This window comes from Onychomys torridus, chromosome 22 (assembly GCF_903995425.1).
Source record: "Onychomys torridus chromosome 22, mOncTor1.1, whole genome shotgun sequence".
In the NCBI taxonomy this organism is placed as follows: Eukaryota; Metazoa; Chordata; class Mammalia; order Rodentia; family Cricetidae; genus Onychomys; species Onychomys torridus.
In genome coordinates, this window is record NC_050464.1 from 19,512,752 (window position 1) to 19,537,624 (window position 24,873).

Below are 24,873 nucleotides of genomic sequence, written 5' to 3' on the forward strand. Positions count from 1 at the left end.
TCTGTACAAGTCCCCTCACCTACCTGTGGCTGCCCGTCACCCTGTAGCTGACCCCTGTGCTGTCTTGTCTCAAATGACGCAACTCATCCCCTTCTTTTCCTTATTCCCCTCCTCTGGGCAGCTATGAGGTTTACGGCTTACCTGCTCTGGGGTTTTCCTTTAAACTCTAATAAATCACCCCCAAGCTTCTATGTGAGTCTGTTCGTAAATTCTTTAATTAATAAGTCTAAGAACCCCAAGGGGGGTGCGATTTCCCAAGTAGCATAAGGTGAGTCTGCCAGGACTCCCCCAGATTTTCGGTGACACTTCTTTTACCTTTTAATTATTTCATCAGTAGGGAAAACGAACCTGTCCCTACGTCCCTGGATGGCATCACTGCCGGTGCTCTTGATGATGAGGTGATGAAATGAGGCGTCTGATGGATGCAGGGAGACGTGTTGTTATGAGCGGCACAGCAGGCAGATCAAACGTATTTGGGGTAATGGGGCAGCGGAGTCTCCCAGGGATTGGGGGTTGCCTTAGCTCCAGAGGCAATGTGGAGTTCTTAGAGCCTGGAAGGCCTTTGAATTACAGAAAGTGCCACACTTGACACAGTAATAGCTTTTCTCCTGAAGTGCTTCAAGAGTGCGGGGTGATGATCTCAAGGAAGAGCTGCACAATGTGTCACGCAAAGGGAATCTTCATAAAGCCTAGTGGGTCTTCAGGGCTTTCAATGGGATTTAAGTGGTTGAGGAATGGGGTATGGATGAGAGAGAGAGAGAGAGAGAGAGAGAGAGAGAGAGAGAGAGAGAAAGACAGAGACAGATAGAGACACACACACAGGGGTGTGTGGCAGGCTGCTTATGACTATATATGATTAATGAATCAAATTACACAAGAGGACCTGAGTTGTGTCTCCAGAATCCATCTTAAAAAGCCTGTGTGGAGGCTTGAACTTGTAACATCAGTGCTGGGGAGGTGGGGACAGGAGAATCTCTAGGCCAGCCTATTGGAATCAGGAATTCCCAGGTCTCAGTGAAAGACAAGTTCTTATTGATTAAAAAAAAAAAAAGTAGCTCCTGAGGAATGACATCTGAGGTTGACTTCTGGCTTCTGCATGCACACATACATGTATGAACATGCACCTGCACACACATGAACATGGACCCGTGCAGCACACAGAAAGTAACAGGAGTTTCCTTTTCAGTGACTCAGAATTGATTTGTGCAATGGGAACTTCCAAAGGTCCCCAGAGCTGCTGAGCCAAGAGAACCAGCCAGAACCCACTGCCGTGGGTGAGAGGCAATGACTGTGGGTGACGTCTTGACTGTTCCTGGGTACAGGGACACTGGGGGATTTCCCTCTTGCTGGCTTTGGGCTGTGGTTCTGAGTCTATTCCATTGACTGGGCTCCGTTTTTAAGCTCTTGAATTCCTTGCTGAAAACCCTGCCAACTTAGCACAAAACATAAATCAGATCCTGCTCTTCCTTGTACTCAAGTTTCATTATACTCTTTTTTTTTTTTATCTCCTTAGCTCAAAAGAAATCGGTTCTACATCACTTTAAAAATATACCGACTCAGTTAAATGTAATTTTCTCAAAGCCAATCACTTAATTAGACAATAATATTAGAGAAATTGACCATTATATCTGGTTACTGACTTTTCAGATGGTCTGTTACCATTTATATTCTTTGCAGTTGGGTTTTTTTTTTAAACATGAAAATAATTTATCGAGATTGTTCTTTGAAGCTATTTTTAATAGCCTAATGGCTTTTTAATTTTCAAATCATTTATAGTCATCAGCTGGGGCCAAGGAGGGACTCAGATAGACTCTTACCAAGCACCTGTTACTTCTTTGGTTATTAACTGGTTATACTTGAAAGTAAAGCTGAGGGAAGCACAGGGTTCTCCCACTATTGATGATGCCAGAAGAGGATCACAGTGTACACAATGAGCCATGGGCTGGAAACCATAACAAGAAAAGTGGTGTTTACCAAAGGACTTATCTATGCTAGGTTATTTATGTAGATTGTAATTTTTTTTAAATGGAGAATCAACATAGCCCCTGATGGCCTCACACTCACTACATAGCTGAGGATGGCCTTGAACTCACAATGTCAGTCCTGGGATTACCAGAATTCACTCACACACTCATGTGAGAGAGAGAGAGAGAGAGAAAGAGAGAGAGAGAGAGAGAGAGAGAGAGAGAGAGAGAGAGAGAGAGAGAGAAGTGAGCTTACTTGTGACAGTGTTCATATAGGATAGAACCGAGGACCTGGTTGATGCCGGCAAGCACTCTGCCAACTGACTTACATTCCCAGCCCCCCTTCCCCAATGGGAACTTCCATGTCTCTTCCTTTATAGAGGAGGGAGAGTTAAAATTATGGTCAAGGTCAAGTGACTTTTAGAGATAACAAAAGTTAAGGCTGGAACCAGGTAGCGAGCCCAGACAGCCTCACAGACTACTCTGTCTTCTGTCACAGGAAACTGAATCTCAGTAAATATCATGAATCAACATAAAAAAAATCTGGACCAACAAGCAAGTTCTACAAGACTAGTTATTGGGTGAAAACAGAAAAAAAATATTATAAGCACAGGAACACTGAATTGTGTTTGGTCATGGTGGAACACAGCCCAAGCAAACTGAAGGAAATTACATTGTTTTCTGTCGTTAGGAGGAAACAGAGGTTTTCTATTGAATTTGCAGGAAGAACATGTGTTGCAAACGCCAGGGCCAGCTAGACAGCAAGCTCAATTACGGAAAAAACTCAATGATCGTCAACATCCGTGATTATTTCTGAGACGTCAGACTGACTTATTGTAAACATAGCATTTGGGGTTGGGCTGGGAAGGAGAGGACTGAAGCCCTGGGATCCTGTCTTCCCATCAAGACATGCGACATTCCATTTGGGATGCCCCTAACACACTGATAACTAGTTATTTGCAGAAAGGCATTGCATTATTTGTCAATTACTCCAGGATGGGCCAAGTGTGGTTTACTGGATTTCAGAAATCTCTCTCATTTTAGCAGTGAGCCCTAGGTATTTTCCTGTCTTCTCCAGTGCTCAGGTTACATGTGCATGCCATCCTTCCCAGCTTTTTATGTGGGGGTCTTAGGATCAAACTCAGATCTTCCTGCTAGCAAGGCAAACATCTTGCTGGCTGAGCTACCTCCTTGACTCTTCTTTATTTTTTGGAGAAAATTTATTTTATTTTGAATTATGTGTATGTGTGTGGGTGCATGCATGTGAGAGCAAGTACACTCAATGTCCAGTAGAGGGTGTTAGATCGCTGAGCTAGAACCAAAGGTGGGTGTGAGCTTTTTGATATGGATGCTGGAAACTGAATCTGGTCCTCTGTAAGAGTAGTGGAGACTCTTAACCTCTGAGTCATCTGTTTAGCCTGGAAGAAAAGTTCTTATTGGAGTCACTTTTGTTGTCTCCAATAAGAGATTTTAACCAGCTCTTTCATTGCTGGTCTTCAAAGTTCCAGAAGAATGAATATCTTTGGCTGTTTCGACCATGATGCATAGTTAGAAGAAACCAGGAATACCAGGACTCTAAGCACTCATCCTGTACCTGCTGTTCATCTGTATTCCATTCTAAGTATCACTGTACCATGCTATTCTTGTGCTATTCCCTTGTGTGCCTTTCCATTCGTTTCCAAAATTACTCAAGTTCTCCTCATTGATGACAATCAATCAACACCAGAACTTAGAAATTTCAAGGCACCAATCCTTTTTCTCCTTCCTCCCTCTCTCCCCTATGTCTCCTCACCCTTCTCTCTCCCCCTTTTCTCATTCTCTCTTTCTTTCTTTGACAAGGTCTTGATGTGCACACACTGGAATCAAAAGCAGAGTCCTACCACCTTGTTTTCGCCTGGGCTGGGAGTACAGGTGTTGTGTGACACTATTTCTGGAGAAATGCATACAAATGTCTACTCATCCCAGATAAGGAACCAACAACAGACCAAAATAAGGATACTGCCGAAGTCCAACATGGTGGACTAGTGAGTTTTTTAGGGTTGCTTACGGGAATGTGGGTGAGGAGTTAGAAGAGCAAGGATGACCAAAGACAGATGCATCACCAGAAGTCCACCCCAGCATGGATGACAGCTTAGAAACCTTGGGAACTGAAAGCACACTGTGTTACCCATGTTACTTGCAGGCAGCTCAATGGGTTAGAGAGTGTCTCTTCCAGGCAGCTCAGCTGGTCTCTATCTCCTTATTAGTTCTTACTGCTTATGCCAGCAGAAGGAGACAGAAGTCTTATTCATCTGGTCAGTTTCAGGGACTTCCTGCAAACACTGAATTGTTTACTTCAATTGTTACCCAAGTTTTAAGCCTCTCCTCAGCACACCCTGATTCTTTACAACTTATTCTTAATAAGCTTCAGAAGAAATTGCTACATAATAGGTATACACCGTCATGATCATCTTCTCAGTTTTTAAGTGAATTTCTAAGTACCAAGTTCCTTTCCCTTTCTCCATACCTCCCTCCCTCCATTCTATATCTATTATGTAACAATTTCCTCCATCTTGAAAGGACCTCCTTAAGGTGCAGGATGTTCTACAGGGAGGTAAAACATTCTATCCTGCAGGGAAGCTCATTAAAACCCAGGAGGCAAACAACTCAAATGGCATCAGGAAGTACCTGAAACTGACAAGCTTCATTAGATTCCTCCCCAATTCAAAGTTATATAAACAGTAAGAACTGCTGACGTACACTCTTCAGACAAGTCTAGTTGCCTAGAAGAGGCTCAGACCTTCTGAGCTGCCTGGAATAGACACCCTCCAATCTGTCGAGCTGTCTGCAAGTGATGAAGTGTGCTCCAGTTTCCCAGGTTTCATGAATTGTCATCCATGCTCCGGTGGGCTTTTTGGTGTGCAGCTGATTTTGAGCCTTCTGTGCTCCTATAAATCACTTCTCACCCATACTCCTGTACATAACTCTGTTAAACTCATTGGGTCACCAAGTTGGATTCTGATGGTATCCTTACTTTGGCATGTTGATGATTCCCTACGTGGAGTGAATAGAGATTTGGGCATAGTGTCACACAGCACTTTCTGTTGTCAGACCTAGAACCCAAGTGTTCTACTCTGGAACCACACTCCCAGCCCAAGTATTTATCACTTTTCATTCATTCTTTTACTTATGTGAGTTCTAGAATTCAAATCTTTCAGTTGAAGTAGAAATCTCCATACCACCCTAGTGCTAAGCACATGGCAAGGTCAACTAGCGTGTTTCCAAATGAGTGGGTTGACTGGGACCCGTTCAACACCATCAAATCTGAATGCGTCTGTGTCAAACAAAGAACCCTGAGATGAGTGTCACCTGTAGACACAGAGGCTAGCAGGGAAGCCAGTTGTGGCTGGAAACATATTCATTCCTTCCAGGGCAGTTCATTCCAAAGTATTTGCTGGCTGCTGTTGTCCTGACTTTCATTTCCACAAGCTTTCCTATGGAAATTAGAAAACACAGAATGTACTCTTATCCTCCAGCAGTTTAAGAAGCCATGAAGAATGAATTTGCAATACAGCAGAATGAATTTGTATAACAGCCATTAGTGTTGGCTTAGAGTGTGAGTCCTAGAAAACTGGAAAGCAGAGAATGAGATGGCATGGCATGGAGGTATGGAGGGGATCCTATTTGGACTTGGATTTTTTTTAAAGACAGGTATCATATAGCCCTGACTGGCCTCAAACTTTCTGTGCATTTGAGGATGAGCTTGAACTTCTGATCCTCCTGCCTCCACTTCCAGAGTGCTGAGATTCTATTCTTGGTTTATGTAGTGTTGTGGAATCAAGCCCAGGGCTTCATGCTTGTTAAACAAACATTCTGCCTACTGAGGCACATCTCCAGCCCTGGAGGGAGTCTTATAGGTTGACTCAGCATGGGTGGAGAGGAAGATCAGAAGGCATAGCAGGTGCAAAGGCCATGGGACCTGTGAACATTGTGCCTGGAGAAGGAGGTTGGTTAACAGAGTTGGGAGACATGGTGTGTTGCAGAAGGTGGGAGGAGATGGGAAATTAGGGTCAGATTACAAAGGGTTTTGAAATTTGCAATGCAGGGAGGGTAGAGGATGAAGCTAAAGAGTTTTGAGGGAGGGTAGCTTCACAGAAGGTGGCTTTTAGCATCTGCCTCCACCTCTTTACCAGCTGGGCAGTCATATCAAAGTACATGCTGTCTAAGTTGTGGAATTGTCAGTTATCTTCAGCGGTGGCCATCAGGGATGTACCATCTAAACAGTGCATCTTTGTGCTGATAGTTTCCTTGGAGAATGTCAGTCAAGAGTACAGAAATCCCTCATAGCCTTTGTCAGTTCTTTTAGGAGTGAGGAGGGGAGGAAGAGGGCCAGCTGCAGGGTGTTTTCAACGAAAATGGTCAAACCCATAACACTGGTATGGCTTCATGTTGATTGTGTAGCTAATGACCAGTTTTGCAGTATTAAATCTCTCTGTAATTAGGCAGCTGTTATTTGACTTCCCTGGAGACATGAGCAAGCATTTACTCTTCTCAGATTGGACACCTATAGCAAACCAAAGGAATGAGTCCATGTATGTCTAGCCTAGTCAGTTAGTAGTATTACACACACAGCGTAAGTGAGGTGTTGCTTACCAGAACATGGATGACTCAAAAGCAACATCTTCACTGAAAGCCTACCTTAGCATGAATGATGACTCATGAGAGCTTCATCCCAGAGACTCTATGAATGACTTGAAAATAGTTGGGCTAGTCAGAGAGCCTCCTCTCCCCAGAAATTGTTACTGCTTATATAGCCTTGGGTAGGTACTTTATGAGTCTTGTACGTTTCAGGAACTTCCTGAGATTTGTGAGTTTTAGTTACTTCCTGAGCCTTTTTATTTTTATTTATTTTTGTTGTTGTTATTTGTTTGCTCCTTTCAAAGGCTTAAGGAGACTCTTTGCCTCCCTGGAGGTGGGTGTAGTACTACAGATGCAATTGTTATAAAAGAGTAGCAATTACAAACAGCTCCCTAAAACTTACCTACATTTAACCTTGCTAAGTGAAGGATTTGTAGGTTCACAATGTGACACTGGGAAAGAACCATTAATTCAGTTGTTTCTAAATGTTAATTTCTGGATTATTTCTTGGTATGTGTGCATATAGGCACATATTCATATATACATGTGGAACAAATGTACACATGTGTATGTGTGTGTGTGCATGTTTGTGCGTGTGAAGGGCAGAAGTCAACTTCAGGTACTTTCCTTAGTCATTTTACAGCATGTTATAAAACAGACTCTTGCTCTCAGGTCTCATTGATTCAGCAAAGCTGACTGATCAGTGAGGCCCTGCTGGGGGATGTCTTTCTGTATGCTGTGAATATGTGTTGCTCTGATTGGTTGATAAATAAAGCTGCATTGGCCTATGGCAAGGCAGTTTAGAGGCAGACAGAAATCCAAGGGATAGACAGGAAGAAAGACAGGAAGAAGGCAGAGAGAGATGCCAGCAAATGCCAAAGGAACAACATGCCAGCAGACCAGTAAAGCCATGGAACATGTGACAAAACCTAGATTAATAGAAATGGGTTAATTTAAGATGTAAGAGCTAGCTATCAAAAAGCCTGCCTTAGGCCACACAATTGGTAATTAATATAAGCCTCTGTATGTTTATTTGGGTCTGAGTGGCTGCGGGACCAGGTGGGAGAGATTTTTCCTGACCACAGGGCCTGGCAGGACCAGAGAGACCTTTTGGCTTCAAGATCCAGGAATCTGCTTGTCTCTGTCTCCCTAGTACTTGGATTACAAACATACTCCACCATGTCTGGCTTTTTCACATGGGTTCTGGAGATCTGAACTCAGGTTTTTATGCCTATGTGATGTTCTAAGTCCTGTCTGTTCTAATAAAATAATCTGACAAACAAACAAACAAACAAACAAAGAGACAAAACAACACAGAGAAAAGGAGTCTATTTGGTTTACACTTCCAGGTCAGGATCCACCACTGAAGGATATCAGGGCAGGAACCCAAAGGCAGGGACCATGAAGCAAAGCTGTCTGGAAGCTTCTCCTTAGGCTCACTCATAGACTTGTGCTTTATTACACAGCCCTGTACTATCTGCCTAGGGATGGTGCTGTCCACAGTGAGCTTTGTCCTCCTATATCAATCAATAACCAAAATAAGCACTCATAAATATGTTCATGGGCCAATCTGATCCAGTAATTCTTCACTTGAGATTCTCCTTAGATGACTATAGGCTGTGTCAGGTTGATAAAGCTATCTAGGACACATGGCAAGCACTTTGCCAACTAAGTCTCTCTCAGCTGTTATTTCTAGGATTTTTTTTCAAAAAGAAACTAATTCATGCTAAAATGAGAAGTAATAACTGAATACATGTTAGATATAATATTCTACTGGTATTGGGGCATATGTTATTTATAATATTATTGATTAGAATGGTGTCTCCTTTTCTCTTTCATTTCCATCTTGGCTGTTAATAGCGTATCTTCATTCATCCCCAGAGTGTGAAGTTCAGGTTCCGGTCTTTAACTTCCACAGCAATTATAGTTTGAGCAGCGATGGATGTAGCACTCTGCAACTGAGCCCCTGTCCCAGCATGGCATTGTCTTTGAGAATGTGGTGCTGGTCTGGATTCCTTATTGTGACTGAATCCTGCTATAGGCACCCATGGGATGTCTGAGTACAATAGTTCTGTATCTTTCCACTTCAGTCGCTGCCTTTCATGGTCTCTGCTAAGTCAAGAAATGGCAAGACAGGGGCTACGTACCTATCATAAAGTATTTGATCACTTTTATAATCCAATGTCTACTTGGGGCTTTACAGCTATTTTAGATCCTTACCATACGAACCAATAGTATATCTCCTCCCAGCAAGGTGGAGGGGCTGGTTCCTCTACAATAGACCTTTTTGGTCCAGAAAGTTTTCCCTCAGGGGATAGACAGTTCAAGAAAAGGTAAGAATGAAGTGGGGATGGATGGACTTGGCCTTCAAAAGGCACAGATAACCTTAAAGTGTTTTCATAAAAGGTTCAAGTGTTAAGGCAGCTGATGGGATTTGGGGGATGCAATCTAATCCTGAATCTTGAGGGCTCTGATCTAACCAATGGATTAATTCCGTGATGGAGCCAATATCATGGCATTATTGAGAGCTAGAGTAAGGAAGGGAGTGGAGTTTGGTTGGAGAAACTAGGTCACTGGAGCTTAGTCCTACGCCCTGATACAGAGCATCCTGGACTGAGAAGGTCAGATGTAGGAAGAGCAGGCAGCATCTCCATTGTGCAGGGAGGAAGTGTTCAACTGTACATGTGTTCAGGGTCTCCAGTACTTCCAAAGGATACACCTTGTTTCTGATCCATTCTCCTCTTTGCTTCCCAGCTGTCATGAGGTGAGCCTCTTTCCTCGGTTATACCCTCTCTGCCATGAAACAGGAAGGAAAAAAGTCTCTCATGACTGCAGCAACAACTGATCCCAACTGGGTGGCCACCATCAATTATCTCTCAGTTTCAAGAGCCAGAAAGCATGGTGGGGGCAGGTCTGTGCTCCCTTGCAAGGCTATAGCAGAGACGCTTTCTATTGTGGTTTCAGTGTGAAATGTCCCCTACAGTGTTTGGTCCTCAGCTGGTATTGCTGTTCGGGAATGTCCTGGAACCTTTAGGAGGTGGAGCCTCACTACAGGAAGTACGTCACAGGAGGTGGGCCTTGAGGGTTGATAGCCTGGCCCCACTGCTTTTTCTCGGCTTCTCGAGGGTGGCTGTGATGTGGACAGATGCCTCCCTCTCCTTCCTTTTTCCTTCCTTCCTTCCTTTCTCTCTCTTCCTTCTTCCTCTCTCCCTTCCCCTCCCTTCCTCCCTCTCCCTCCCTCACTCTCTCTTCCTTTCTTCCCTTCCTTCCTTCCTTTCTTCCTTTTTGTGAGACAGTCTCTCTCTGTGTTATTCTTCATAACCCTCCTGCTTCAGCCCTTCAAGTGCTGGGGTCACAGGCTTGAGCTGCCAGACCCAGTTGCTGAGAAAACATTCTGAATGTTAGTTTTCCCTTCAAATTTACAGACATTTAATGCAAGAAGAGCATGCATAATTCATAATTCCATTTTTAAAGTCCTCAGTGGATTATGTTTATTTCATGCTTTTAAAAAGCACACACCAGCTGGGGAGACGGCTTAGTTGGTAAAGTACTTGCCACATGAGGATGTGAGTTTGATTCCTCATCATTGTAAGATCTATGTAAGAAAAGCCAGGTACATCAGCACTTGCCTATAATCCCAGTGCTGGGGGCAAAGACAGGAGGATCCCCGAGACTCACTGGTTTCCAGTCTAGCCAAATAGGTCAGATTTTTGGTTCAGTGAGAGACCCTGTCTCAAAAAATAAGGTGGGGAGGGACTGGGAAAGACACTCACATCACCCCCTTTCCCTGACAGACATACATGCACCCGCTAGACGGCATTTTCCTCTGAAACACTCCCTCTGGGAAGGATGGGGAAGCTCATAAGACTCAGGAAGTAAACAAACACCACATGTCTGGAGAAGCTGAAACTTACAGGATTCACAAGGGCCCTAAGGCTAGAGAAGCAGCCAACAACTGCTGGGAAGGAGTCTCTCACCAGTCTCGCTGCCAAGAGGTGACTCTTCAGCCTGTCTAGCCACCCACCCAGACAGCTCGAGGGTTCCAGCTTTCATGAGCTGTCACTCATGTTGGGGTGGGCTGTTGGTACTGCATCTGTGTTTGAGACATCCCTGCCCCTGTAGGTAACCTCTCCCCCATGGCCCTATCAGTAACCTCAATAAGCTCATCGGCTTGCCATGTTTGACTCTGGTGTAATTATTGCTTTGGTCTGTCATGAGTTTGTTATCTAAGATGAGTAGACATGTATGTGTCATGTCTCCATGGGAAAAGTCTCACACAGAATACCCACATGTACATGTGCACACATATGAACACACACACATCCTGTAGATTTTCTGTTTATTTCCAACACCAACAGACTCTTTTCTTTCTGGGTCCCCATTAATTGATGATATCTCCTAACCTCTGTTAAGTCTCTTTTTTGGGAATCTGTTTCCACTTTCAGGCTCCACTGGTATGTATGTGAGGAGAAGTGGGTCATTGCATTGAGCGTCTTGGTGTGGGGGCCATCAGCCAGGAGCCTAGACTTCTATAGAGCATGCTTCCCTCTCTCTCGGGTTGATCTGAGGTGAATTATGGCTCCATGCTGACTTGTAAGTGGAAATCCATATCCTGCCTGGTTGTGCTCTGCACAACCCCTTGTCATCTTCCCTTGTGAATATTGATCGCATTTAAACAATCTCTCTGCCCTAGGCCTGGGCCAGGCACCAATTACATGTCCGACTCTTTCTCTCTGCTTACAAAGGCCTATGTATGATTATAAATATGGGCCTGATTGCAATGTGAGCCCTCTATGGAAAGCAAAAAAAAAAAAAAAAAAATGTTTCACCTGAATAATTCATTGGAAACTCCTTTATATCAGAAAAACAAGAGCCCTGTGAACACACAGGGCTGCAGTACTAATTTATTAGAACACTTCCTGCTAGTTGTCACCCTGGTCCCATTCTGACTCCTCTCACAGGTGGGGTGACAGCTGATGTTCGGGATCTTTTCTCGGGGCATGTTCTGAATTTCCAATGCGAAAGCTTGAGTCTCCTGATTTAGTTCAATAAAAGCAAATGGTTAAGTCCAGAGTGGTATAGGCCAGTACTTGGAGGGTGGGGGTAGGATTGTTGAGTTCAATGCCAGCCTGGGCTACAGTATGGAGATCTATGGAAGGGAAGAGAGAAGTATGTGTTATACACTTATTAACCTTTATTATGCGCCTAATCTAGTCAAACTACTGTCTTGCACTATGGAAGCTTAAATAGTAATTCCTGCCTCAGGGCTATAGGATTCTGAAGAAATAAAATGCATTAAAGTTTTACTTCTCCCAAGGCTAAGAACATTGAAATCTGCTTTTGTACTCCCATATGCTTATCTTGAGAGAACAAACGTGTACAAAACTATCTTAAGAAACCGCCTATTTGGGTTGAATTTTAATGTCAACTTGCCACAAATTAGAATTACCTGAGTAGGGAGTCTCATGGGAACAATTCTCTTGACTGATGGGGAAGGCCATCTCCAGTTGTGCACTACCCTCGGGTAGCAGCCCAGATGAAAAACATATGTCAGAGGCAGACAATCCCACCTTAGGGAAGGTTTACCCATCCTCTTGCCTCCCTATCGGTTTCCTCATTGCTGCTGATTCCTATGCTGAAATTCCTATGCTGATTCCTATGCTGAAATTCCTATGCTGATTCCTATGCTGAAATTCCTATGCTGACTCCTAAGTGTTCATCATGGATGAGGGACCAGTGGCTGTCTAGGAAACTTCCAGACATCTGGCACCAGATTGGGACTACCGAGACATCCTGCCTTGTAGACTGAATGACTACAACCTTTTCAGGTTGTAGCCCGCTGTTGAGAGATCTTTTCTGGGACTACTCTGACTGTTGAGACCCTGGCCTTAAGAACTAAGTACCAGGTTTTCAGTGTCTCCAGTGTGGTTTGGCCATTGTTACTATGTTAAAGCTCATTTAATAAATTGATCTGTCTGTCTATCTATTATCTATCTATCTATCTACCTATCATCTATCAACCTACCTATCTACCTACCCACCTATCATCTATCGATCTACTTACCTATCATCTATCTATCTACCTACTTACCTACCTATAATCTATCAACTCACCTACCTACCTATCATCTATCTATCTATCTACCTATCATCTATCTATCTACCTATCATCTATCTATCTATCTATCTATCTATCTATCTATCTATCTATCTACCTATCTGTTATCAATCATTCATCTATCAAAACACCATGCTTATCAATTCTAACTGTGAAGATATGCCTAATCCCAATGGAGTTTCCTCCAAATGGCCATGAAACACAGAGACCATCTGCAGGTGGCCATATCATGGGAAAAGTCAACTGCTGTTCAGCATTTAAACGCTACAATACAAAGGAGTTTCCAGAGGGATTACTGTTGCTCTTTCTCAAGCTTGGTGGGTTTTCTTTTATAAACTGTATGCTTATGTGTTTTTATATGTATACTATTTGTTAATAATTTTTTAACTAATTTTTTCATTTATTTTACATATCAACCTCAGTTTCCCACCCTTCCTGTTCCCTCCCCCTACTCCCCCCCCCATCTATTCCCCATCCACTCCTCCTCTGTTTAGAAAGGGACAGGCCTCCCTTAGGAGTCAACAAAGCATGACATATTAAGTTGAGGAAGGACCAAGCTCCTCCCCCTGCATCCAGGCTGGGGAAGGCAACCTAGCATGGGGAACAGATTCCAAAATGTCAGCTAATTTGCCAGGGACAGGTCCTTATGCCACGGCTAGGGGTCCCACAGACAGACAAGCTACATGACCCACCCACATGCAGAGGTGTCAGTTTAGAGGCCACAAGCTCCCACTAGCTCAGGTCAGCTGTTTCTGTGGGTTCCCCATCATGATCTTGACCCCCCCTTCCTTACATAATCCCTCTTCCCTCTCTTCAACTGGACTCCTGCAGCTCAGCCCAGTGCTTGGCTGTGGATCTCTGCATCTGCTTACATCAGTTCCTGGATGAAGGCTCTATGATGACATTGAGGATAGTCACCAATCTGATTACAGGAGAAGGCCAGTTCAGGTACCCTCTCCACTACTGCTAGGAGTCTTAGCTAGGGTCATCCTTGTGGATTCCTGGGAGTTTTCCTGGCACCAGTTTTTCCCTAACCCCCAAATGACTCCCTCTATCTAGATATCTCTTTCATTACTCTCCCTCTCCATCCTGCCCCCAACTTGAACAACCCAATCCCTCATGTTCCCATCTCCCCATTCCCTTCCCCCATCCCATCCACAGGTTACCCAGGAGATCTCATCTATTTCCCCTTCCCAGAGAAATCCATGTGTCCCTCTTAGGGTCCTCCTTGTTACCTAGTTTCTCTTGGGCTGTGCATTGTAGCCTGGTTATCCTTTGCTTTACATCTAATAGCCACTTTATGAGTGAGTACATACCATGTTTGTCTTTCTGGAAATGGGTTAACTCACTCAGCATGATTTTTTTTTCTAGTTCCATTCATTTGCCTACAAATTTCATGGTGTCATTTTTTTAAACCACTGAGTAATATTCCATTGTGTACATGTACCACATTTTCTTTATCCATTCTTCAGTTGAGGGACATCTAGGTTGTTTCCAGGTTCTGACTATTATGAATAATGCTGCTGTGAACATCGTTGAGCAAGTGTCCTTGTGGTATGATTGAGCATCCTTTGGGTATATGCCCAAGACTGGTATAGCTGGGTCTTTAGGTAGGTTGATTCCCAATTTTCTGAGAAACTGCTGTACAAGTTTGTGTTCCCACCAGCATTGGAGGAGTGTTCCCCTTACTTCACATCCTCTCCAACATAGACTGTCATTAGAGTTTTTGATCTTAGCTGTAGGAGAGTAGCCCCCACACTTATTTACCCCAGGAACTCTTGAGGAATGAGGGATAAGAGATTTAGTTACAAATAGAGAGTGGAGAGAAAACAGAGAAAACGCAGGATAGACTCAGGTGGGCCTGGATCCTTATCCACTGGCCCAGAATTTTATTCCAAAGGTCTATTTATAACAATGTCAAGGGGTAGAGCAAAAGACCTCCCCCTTGCTAATTAGACCCATACAAATACCTAGTACCCATGTCCATGGTCCAATCAACCTCTTATGCAGTCCTGCTGGGTATAGCCATGAGGAAACCTAGTGGGCTCCAACACTTAGCCATTCTGACAAGTGTAAGATGGTATCTCAGAGTTGTTTTGATTCACATTTCCCTGATAGCTAAGAATGTTATTCCATTTTTTTTTTTTTTGGTATCTGTTAAGATTTGCTTTATGACCGAGTATGTGGTCAATTTTAGAGAAGGTTCCATGAGTTGCTGAGAAGTATATTCTTTTGTGTTAGGGTGAAATGTTCTGTAGATGTCTGTTAAGTCCTTTTGAGTCATAACATCTGTTAGTTCCCTTATTTCTCTGTTAAGTTTCTGTCTGGCAGACATGTCTATTGTTGAGAATGGGGTGTTGAAGCCTAACACTATTAGTTTGTGGGGTTTGATGTGTGATTTAAGCTTTAGTAATGTTTCTTTTATAAATGTGGATGCCCTTGTATTTGGTGCAAAGATATTCAGAATTGAGATTTTGTCTTGATGGATTTTTCCTTCAACGAATATGAAATGTCCTTCCTGATCTCTTTTGATTAATTTTAGTTTGAAGTCTATTTTGTTAGATATTAGGATAGCTATACTAGGCTTGCTTCTTAGTTCTGTTTGATTGGAAAATCTTTTCTCAACCCTTTACTCTGAGGTAATGTCTGCCTTTGAGGTTGAAGTGTGTTTCTTGTATGCAGCAGAAGGATGGATCCTGTTTTCCTACCCATTCTGTTAGCCTGTGTGTGTGTGTGTGTTTTTTTAATAGGAAAATTTAGTCCATTGATATTAAGAGATGTTAATGACCAGTGATTGTTAATTCCTGTTATTTTTTTGGTTTTGGTGGTGGTGGTAGTGTTGTGTGTGTGTGTTTTCCTCCTTTGGATTTTGCAGGTGTGAGATTATCTATTGCCTGTGTTTTTGTGGATATAGTTAACTTCCTTGGGTTGGAGTTTTCCTTCTAGTACTTTCTGTAGGGCTGTATTTGTGGACAGGTATTGTTCAAATCTGGTTTTGTTATGAAATACTTTGTTTTCTTCAGCTATGATGATTGAAAGTTTTGCTAGGTATAGTAGTCTGGGCTGGAATCCATGGTCCCTTAGTGGCTGTAAAACATCTATTCAGGACCTTCTGGCTTTTAGAGTCTCCATTGAGAAGTTGGGTGTAATTCTTATAGGTCTGCCTTTTTATCTTACCTGGCCTTTTTCCTTTGCAGCTCTTAATATTCTCCCTTTGTTTTGTATGTTTAGTGTTTTGATTATTATGTGGTGAGGAGACTTTTTTTTCTAGCCTATTTGGTGTTCTGTAAGCTTCTTATATCTTCACAGGCATGTCCTTATTTAGGTTGGGAAATTTTTCTTCCATCATTTTGTTGAATATGTTTTCTGTGTCTTTGAGCTGGGATTCTTCTCCTTCTTCTATCTCTATTATTTTTAGGTTTGGTCTTTTCATGGTGGTTGGGTGGGGGAGTGGGTCTTGAAGAGATAGAGTCCAGTGGGTGGGGGGGGGATGTAGCAGGAATCTTAAAGAATCTTATTAATAAAATCAAACCTGACCAGGTATTGGGGTGAATGCTGCAAGATCAGAGAAGCAGAATAAGCCACAGCCACCTCACCTTGCCAGTTTCTCAGCTGATCCTGTTTCCTTGGAAGCCTCTGAGTCCTCATCCAGAATGGCTCTCAGCTGAATTGCTGTTAGAAACCTAAGAGCTTAACCAGCCAAATGCTGCTAGTTTCTGGTCTCCACGCCTTATATATGTTTCTGCTTTCTGCCATCACTCCCTGGGATTAAAGGCATGAGTCACCATGCTTGGATGTGCTACCACTGCCTATCCTCTATGTTTAATATTGTGGCTGTCCTGTTCTCTGACCCTAGATAAGTTTATTAGCGTGCACAATATTTCAGGGAACACAATACCACCACGGGGGTGGGGGTGGGGGCGGGGGCGGGGGAGTGGTGCAGCCTGGAGACAGGTCTCTCACCTGCTTGCTGGCTGGTAGGGGTTGCACAAGAGCAGTGGAGTTGCACCAGAGTTGGGGTCAGGGCCCAGCTGCCTTGCTGGTGCTGGGATGGAAGGGGGAGGGGCATGGGATGTGCCTTAGAGTTTAGGGTCTGGATGCTGGGGCAGTCCAGCTGGGAGGCCAGTCACTCACCTGTTCTTCCAATTGGAGTGTGTTGTACCTGTGCCTATATTTTTCTTCTGGGGTTCCAGGGGAGGGCTGGCCATGGGGAGGATGTTCAGGTGCATGGGGTTGGGTGGTGGAGTGGGTCCGGAGGGAGAGTCCAGTGGGTGGTGGTGGTGGTGGGTGCATCCTGGAGGCAGGTATCTCACCTGCTTGCCGGCTGGTGGGGATTGCCTTGTTAATAATTTTTAAGTGGGAATAAAAAAACCTGCAATACGTTGCAGGGAAGAACTAGGCTTTGGGGAGTACCTAGTTAGTGTGACTAAAACCGACTTCTCCATCTCCAAACAAACCAAGAGTAAGACCTGCATTAAAAAGGTGCGCTGGGGCTGGGTGTGAAGGAAGTTTCAGGTGGAGACTAGAGATTTGGCTCAGTGGTTAAGAGCACTTGCTGCTCTTGCGGAGGACTAGAGATCAGTTTCCACATCATGTAGCTCACAAGCACATTATAACTCCAGCTCCAGGTGACATGACATCCTCCTCTGGCATCCATATGCATGTGTGCTTACTCCACGTGGACACCCACACATATACACAATTGTAAGTAAGGGGCTGACAAGAAGGTTCAGCGGTTAAGAGCACTGGCTGCTCTTCCAGAAGACCTGCGTTCTGCTCCTTGCACCCACATGACAGCTTACAACCATCTGGGATTCCAGTTCCAGGGGATCTAATGCCCTCTCTGACCTCTGCAGGCATACCTATGGTGCACATACATACATGTAAGCAAAACACTCACACAATACATGTTTTAAAAATTAGAAATAAAGCAAATTAAAGATGCAACTTCAATGAACCTTGGTGTTCTGAGACATTCATTTCTAGTTTTAGAAGCAGTTTTCCCAAGCCATCAAAAAAATAAGATTGGCTAGTGTATAAATTTGTTATGGCTTATAACAATATACCACAGGCTGGGTAGTTGAGCAAGAGAGACTTGGTAATTCTTGTGTCTAGAAGTCTGAGCTTAAGTGGTTAGAGTTAGAACCCAGACCAGGCACTGCTCAGGCTATGCCATCCACAGCTTTCAATCCTCAGGGCTGATTCTGGTATCTCTGCTGGTACATGGAGAGACAGGCACAGAATGGCTTCCTATGAGTTCTTGAACAGACTCTCTGAACATCCAAACAGTCAACATCACTGGTGGCAACACTCACCATTTAGTGGGTACACCTCTACTAAATGTGCCCCTCCTCCTCACTTCCCCCACAGCCTCAAAACTCCTTCTCTGGTATTCCCTTCCCTCCCCCTGCATTCTGGCTAGTCAGGGACACCCTTGACTCATGACATTTTGAGATGGCTAAACAGACATGCAGCCCTCCCTGGACTCTGGCTTGTGGGCCTCAGCTGTCATCAGGCTCTCTGCCATGCTGTCTGTCTACTGCCTGTGGTGTTGAGGTCTGAACTCTCCTTAGATCCTCCACCATGCTGTTCACGAATCATCTAATAAAATCTGTACCCAGAAGGACAATCCATCTCAGTGTCTGCCTTGATAAGAGTTACATGTTCTCTCTTGTCCTGTCACCCTGGATGAAAGCCAGCTAACTGTCAGACATGCTAAGAGAGACCATCAGTGTCAGGTTGAGCTCATGGGCATGAATACACATGGGCAAGAGGCGCAAGTCTCTCTGGGCCCTTTGTGAAACTTACATGTGATGGGGAGGTCCAGCATGTTATGCCAAGGTGGCAGGAGACACTAAGTGATGATATAGTAGAAATAGAAGCAGAAATTCTGGTCCCTGATGGCACCACACAGGGGTCACACCATCTTTGGGAAGCTTCTTGTCCAAGGAAAAGGCAATCCTGTTTTGTTCAGTTACTGTAGTTCGGGTTGACAATCAACCCAATATTATTCCTAAATGACAAACTGGCTAATTAGAAATACAATTTTCTTTGAAGTGAGCTTATGTAAGACCTCTCCTTCCTTCCCATTAATTCTGATCAAGGAAAGGAGGCCAGAGGCCCCCAGGATTTACAAAAAGACAGAGATGCTTTCCAGCTTGGTCAATAAAATCTAAAGGGCTCTCAGGGTTGAGCAAGAAGCCAATTATCAGAAGAACGAGTTACTTAACAGTGGTAAGCAAAGTGAAAGGAGGCTGGGAGCGGCCACCGCCAGCCAGATGTGGGCTGGAAGTAGAACAGAGAGAAGAAAGAATGGCCATGTGAAGCGAGCCACCGTGCAGAAAAACTCGGACACATGTTGTATTGATCAAGGTCTTGGTTTGTTTTTTTCAGCTACCACAAACACCCCAAGACTAAAACTATAGAGAATAGAAGGCTTGTTTATGTCTGTTCTCCATAGGCTGGGAGCCGGCACCTACTCTGATGAGGGCATCAAGAGGTAGACAAGGTCACATGGCAAGGCAGAGGAGGTGTGCTTGCTTGCTTGCATCTCTCTCTTTCCTCTGATAAAGCCACTAAGGCCATCATGGCGGCCCCCTCCTCATATTTTTTTAAGTCTAATTATTGGTGAAATTATTAAGGCCACTCCACGTAGTTAAAAGGGAGGTTTATTTTGTGGGGTCATTTACAAATGAAGGGATAGGTTGTAGGGTCTGGCAAAGGTATGGCGCAGTCTGACAGTGTTCTCTGGAGAACTTTGCTCAGTCTACCTCCAGCATCCAGGGTCCGAGAACCAAGTGAGAGCTCTCCTCTCGATTCTGGGTCTTCAGCTTCCTCCCTCAGCCCTGCCTTGTGGGCGTGACCATTACTGAAGCTTCAATGGGGCTTGGAACTTCCAGGCCAAGGCTGGGATGGCTACCCACTACATCTAATTCTAATTACTTCCTAAAGGCCCTACCCCTAAATACCATTTGCATGGATTTGGAATTGAAGTTATCAACACATGAACAGTTCTTCATTTTTATTACTTTTTCTCTCACTGCTGTGTGACAAAATACCTAACAAAAACAACTTAAGGAAGGAAGGGGTGATTATGGCTCACAGTTTAAAGGTATAGCCCATCATGGGAGCGGAAGCATGGCGGCAAGAATGTGAGGTGGCTGGTTTCATTGCAACACCATCAGGAACCAGACAGAGAGGAATGCTGGTGCTCAGCTCACTTTCTCCTTTTCAGATCAGTCTGAGACCTCAACCCATGGGGATGGTGTTTCCCATATTCAGCATGGGTTTTCTGGGCTCATTTAAACCTTTCTGGAAACACCCTCATAGACATACCATGAGGTGTGTTTCCATGGTGATTCTACACCCCATCAAGTGACAAGTGTGGTAGTTCAATGTAATTGGCCTCCATAAGCTCATAGAGAATGGCACTATTATGAGGTGTGGCCTTGTTGAAGTAGGGAGTAGCTTTGTTGGAGGAAGTGTGTCACCGTGGGGGCGGGCATTCAGCTACCCCTAGTTCAGTTCACTTCCTGTTGCCTTCAGATCAAGATGTGGGACTCTCAGCTCGTTCTCTAGCACCATCTCTGCCTTCACATAACCTTGTCATGCCATGATGATAATGGACTGAAACTCTGAATTGTAATCTGAACTCTCAGTGAAATGTTTTCCTTTATAAGAGTTGCCATGGTCCAATAGCATGAGGATACTTAGTGTCTGGTCAACCACCATGTTGGTGTCTGAGCACCATACTGATCTGGGTAGGCTGCACTGCCACTGGAGCCATGGTGACATCTGGGCCTGAGCTGCTGCAGAGGGCCATGTCTGGGTCCATGGTCCTGCTGTAGCCGGGGTCTGTGTTGATTTCCAAGGCCCATGTTAGCACATGGGGCCATAGGAACCATGTGTTGAGCAGGCACTGCCTTGTCTGGCCCTGCCCCTCTCTGGTCACTGCAGCAGAACAGCTGGTCCAGCCCCTCATGGCAGAGCTGCCCCACCCCTCACCAAGAGCATGGGAGAGCTGTCCCAGATGGCAAGGTCCTAGAAGAGGCTGGCTCCGCCTCTCACCTGAGAGGGGTGGTCCCAGTAGCCTGGACTGACCAAATCGGCTACCACCCAAACCCACATCCATGGCTTTGAGTTGGCACACCTCAACATCTACCCCATTTATGACCTGCTGGGGTGTGTGAAGGGACTGGTCTTATAGAACCATAGCCACAGGATCTCTGTGACTCGGGGGCAACAGCAGGATGTCTGAGAGGAGTCTCAGTGAGGGTCCAGTATTGATGGTGTATCTGAAACCAGAGGCCTTGAAACAGACCAATGACTCTCATTGCAATGAACATTCGTAAGTAAAGCTGAAGGGACAAAAGGGTCAACTACATGACGCACTGAAGCTCCCAATGCCACTAAGATGAATGAAGAAGTGATGGAAAAGCGGGGAAAAGATGGAGGAGCCAAGTGGTTGCTTTTTTGTTGTTTGTTTTCAATTAATACTTTATAAGTTTTCTTTTTGGGGGAATGGTAGGGGGAGTGAGGGGCAGGTATGGAGGGACTGGGAAATAAGCATGATTGGGGTGCATGATGTGCAATTCCCAAAGAATTATGTTTAAAAAAAAAAGGGGGTTGCTGTGGTCAATGGTGAATCTTCATAGTGATAGAAACCCTGACTTAAGACAGCAAGTAAGATTAAATGTGGCAGTAGTCAAACCGGAGAAGAGATAACCTTAGCCTTGTGAGCTACAGTATGGTAGTAGGGGGCTGTCAGATGATAGAGGGCAGGGACCACTGGATTCTTCTCTAATTTGTGGAGAGGAAGCCTCTCTTCTTTAGTTGTAAAGCTCCTGAACTGTGCGTACTATGCTTGGTTGCCTGAGCATGATGACTGAGAAAAGTGTGAGGTAATTGGGCGTGGCTTAACAGACTTATAATTCCAGTACCTGGGGGACTGTGGCAAGACAGCTGAAAGCTCAGAGCCATCTCCAGGCTTAGTAAAACCACTTTTGAAAATAACTAAAAAGAGATGTTGGGATGCAGGTCAGGGATAAAGCACTTGTTTAGAATTCCACTGGTGAGGGATGGGGCATGACTCAGTGGTGGAACACCTGCCTAGAATTTCCCAGTGAGGGGCTGGGGTGTGACTCAGTGGTAGAGCACCTGCCTAGAATCCCCCAGTAAGGGACTGGGGGTATGGCTCAGTGGTAGAGCCCCTGCCTAGAATCCCCCAGTGAGGGGCTGGGGTGTGGCTCAGTGGTAGAGCACCTGCCTAGAATCCCCCAGTGAGGGGCTGGGGTGTGGCTCAGTGGTAGAGCCCCTGCCTAGAATCCCCCAGTGAGGGGCTGGGGGTGTGACTCAATGGTACAGTGCTTATCTATCATGTCCAGTCCCTAGTTAAATATCCAGTACCATAAACAAACAAACAAACAAACAAACAACAAGAACAAAAGTCAGGGAGAGGAGAAATATCTCCCCTGCATTGTCAGCTTGGGTTCCACAATGCCTGTATTTCTTAGGTGAGCTTCCTATGGCCGCTTTCTTTTCTGCCTTCATGGCACCAGGTCTTTCTTTTTACACTCTGTCATCTGGAATAGAGTCTCATTTCATTGCTAGACCACTTTGATTTATTGTGTATGCACATTTTGGCAGGGTGAATAAGACATTTTTCATTTTTGTACCTGATGCGGGAAGAGCCATAAAACATGTCTCTGAAGTCAGACTCAAGGGCCTCTTGATTAGGAATTAAACTGCATGTATGATTTATTCAATTTGAGCTTAAGGAAACAAGGGAGGGTGAGTAGATGGCAAACTCTCGCTTCTGCCTCTGTTGAGTGCACAGAATGCATGGACGAGGTGTGCACTTGGAAGAGGCTCACCTGGGGTCTGCTTTTAGGATTCGGGAATTGGGGAGATCTTCTGATGTTACTTTTGGCTAAGTTTTCTTTCTTGTTGTTGGGAGACATCTGGCAAAAAGCAGCTTAAGGGAAACAGGGCTCATTTGGCTCACAATTGACAGTCCGTCATTGCAAGAGAGTTGAGGTGACAGGAACTTGGAACAGCTAATCACATCACATCACATTTACAGTCAAGAGCAGAATGAAATCAGTTAATGCATGCAGGATGCTGCTCAGCTTGCCTTCTCCACTCTTTACAGGTTAAGGTCGCCTGTCTAGGGAATAGTGCTACCCATAGTGGGTAAGTATTCTAAGTAACCAAGATAATCCCCCACAGACATACCCACAGGGCAACGTAGACTAGATATACACATACACATGTGCATACACTCTGCACACTCATGTGAGCATGGGCACACACCTCACACTCAAAACAAAATAATGTGGTTGGTAGAAGTCATAAAAGTTTAAGTCTGTAATATTGAGCATATTAAGTATGCATGAAACAGTTATATTTCTAACACATTGTCCTGAGTCAGGAACTTGCCTTGTTTCTTGCTATGGGTACAACCTAGGTGGCCTTCTCTAATACTTCCCAGTCCAAGGCCTGTGTCCCAACAAGCCACATTTGGCTGTCCATCCTCCATAGGGCAATTAAAACATCTAAATTCATAGTGAAAAACAAAAAGAGTTTTATTCAGTGTGGCTATAATGGGAGGAGGGCTAAAGAGAGCCAGTGATTTGCCCACCTAAGTCCATCTTGTGGTCCTGAAGGATGGTTAAGCTTTAAGAGGAGGCCTGGAGATAAGAATACCTAAGCAGGTCCCGCCAAGGTGTGGCCTTGCCCACCACAGGGCCCACTCTGTCTCTTAAGTAAGATGGTCTGACAAGTGGCAAAGCTCTTTCAAGGAGAAATCTTCCCTCTCTGCCTGGCCCAGGCTTTTGTCTTTGTTTGTCAGTCAGCATGGCATTCTGGGAAATTCCAGCTTCTTGGGATCTTTTGTTTCCATGATCTGATAGCCAAGTTGAAAGACACAAGTGTGTCTTTTTTTTTCTCCTGTCTTCTCTCTTTCCTTCTCTTCATTCTCTGATCTCCTGTCTCCTCTCTCCCTCTGAATGTCTGCAGGGGCCTCTCAGCCAGCCACACAAAAGCAGAATCCTTTAAGTGTGAGAGAAGAAATTGTCACAGTAGCCAGGACCTGCTTTTTACCAGTGGGGCTCAGGGGGCACCTTTCAATGCTGGTAAGATGGCTCAGTCCATAACATGCTTTCCTTGCAAGCATGAGGACCTGAGTTCAATCTCCAGAATCGACATCCACAAACAGACAAACAAGACAAGAGGTCTGTTTGACAGCCTGCATGTGTTGGCGCAATACAATGGTTTTCAACCCGCGGGTCGTGACCCCCTGGGGTTGTCAAACAACCTTTCACAGGTGTTGCCTAAGACCATTGGGAATATCAGATATTTACACTATGATTCACAACAGTAGCAGAATTACAGGTATGTAGAAGCAATGAAAATGATTTTATGGTTGGGGGTCACCACAACCTGAGAAACTGTATTAAAGGGTCACAGTATTAGGAAGGTTGAGAACCACTGAGATAGACAGATCCCTTGAGCTCACTGGCCGGCATAGCCTAATGGGTGAGCTTCAGGGCAGTGAGAGACTGTTTCACAAATACAAGGTAGATAGCATCTCTGACACAACACTCAAGGTTGTTCTCTGATGCTTATATGCATGTGGACACATGTATATGTGCACCAGAATACACACACACACACACACACACACACACACACACACACACACACACTCACACACACTCACACACACATATACATGCGTACAGAAAAGAGAAAGGCTTTTAAGGGATGACTTGGCAATTTCAACAAGTGCTATTAATTAGATATATATTTTCCTAAAAATAATTGTGTGTGTGTGTGTAGGTATACATGTGTTTGGAGGTCAGAGAACAATATCTTCCTCTACTGTTTGCACTTCTTTTATTTTTGAGTCAGGGTCTCTCACTGAACCTGGACATCCCTGATGGCTGTACTTGCTGGCCAGTATGTTTTGGAGGTCTCTCCCCCTCCCCCCGCCCCCGTCTCTCTTCCACAGCACTGGGATTACCAATATGCCAGCAGCATCTGGCTTTCCCATGGGTGCTGGGAATCCAAACTCAGGTCATTATGCTTGCACAGTGTGTTGACTAGTTTTACATTAACCTGATACCATGCTCCCACTAGGGTGGCCTGTGGGCAACCCTATAGTGCATTTTCTTG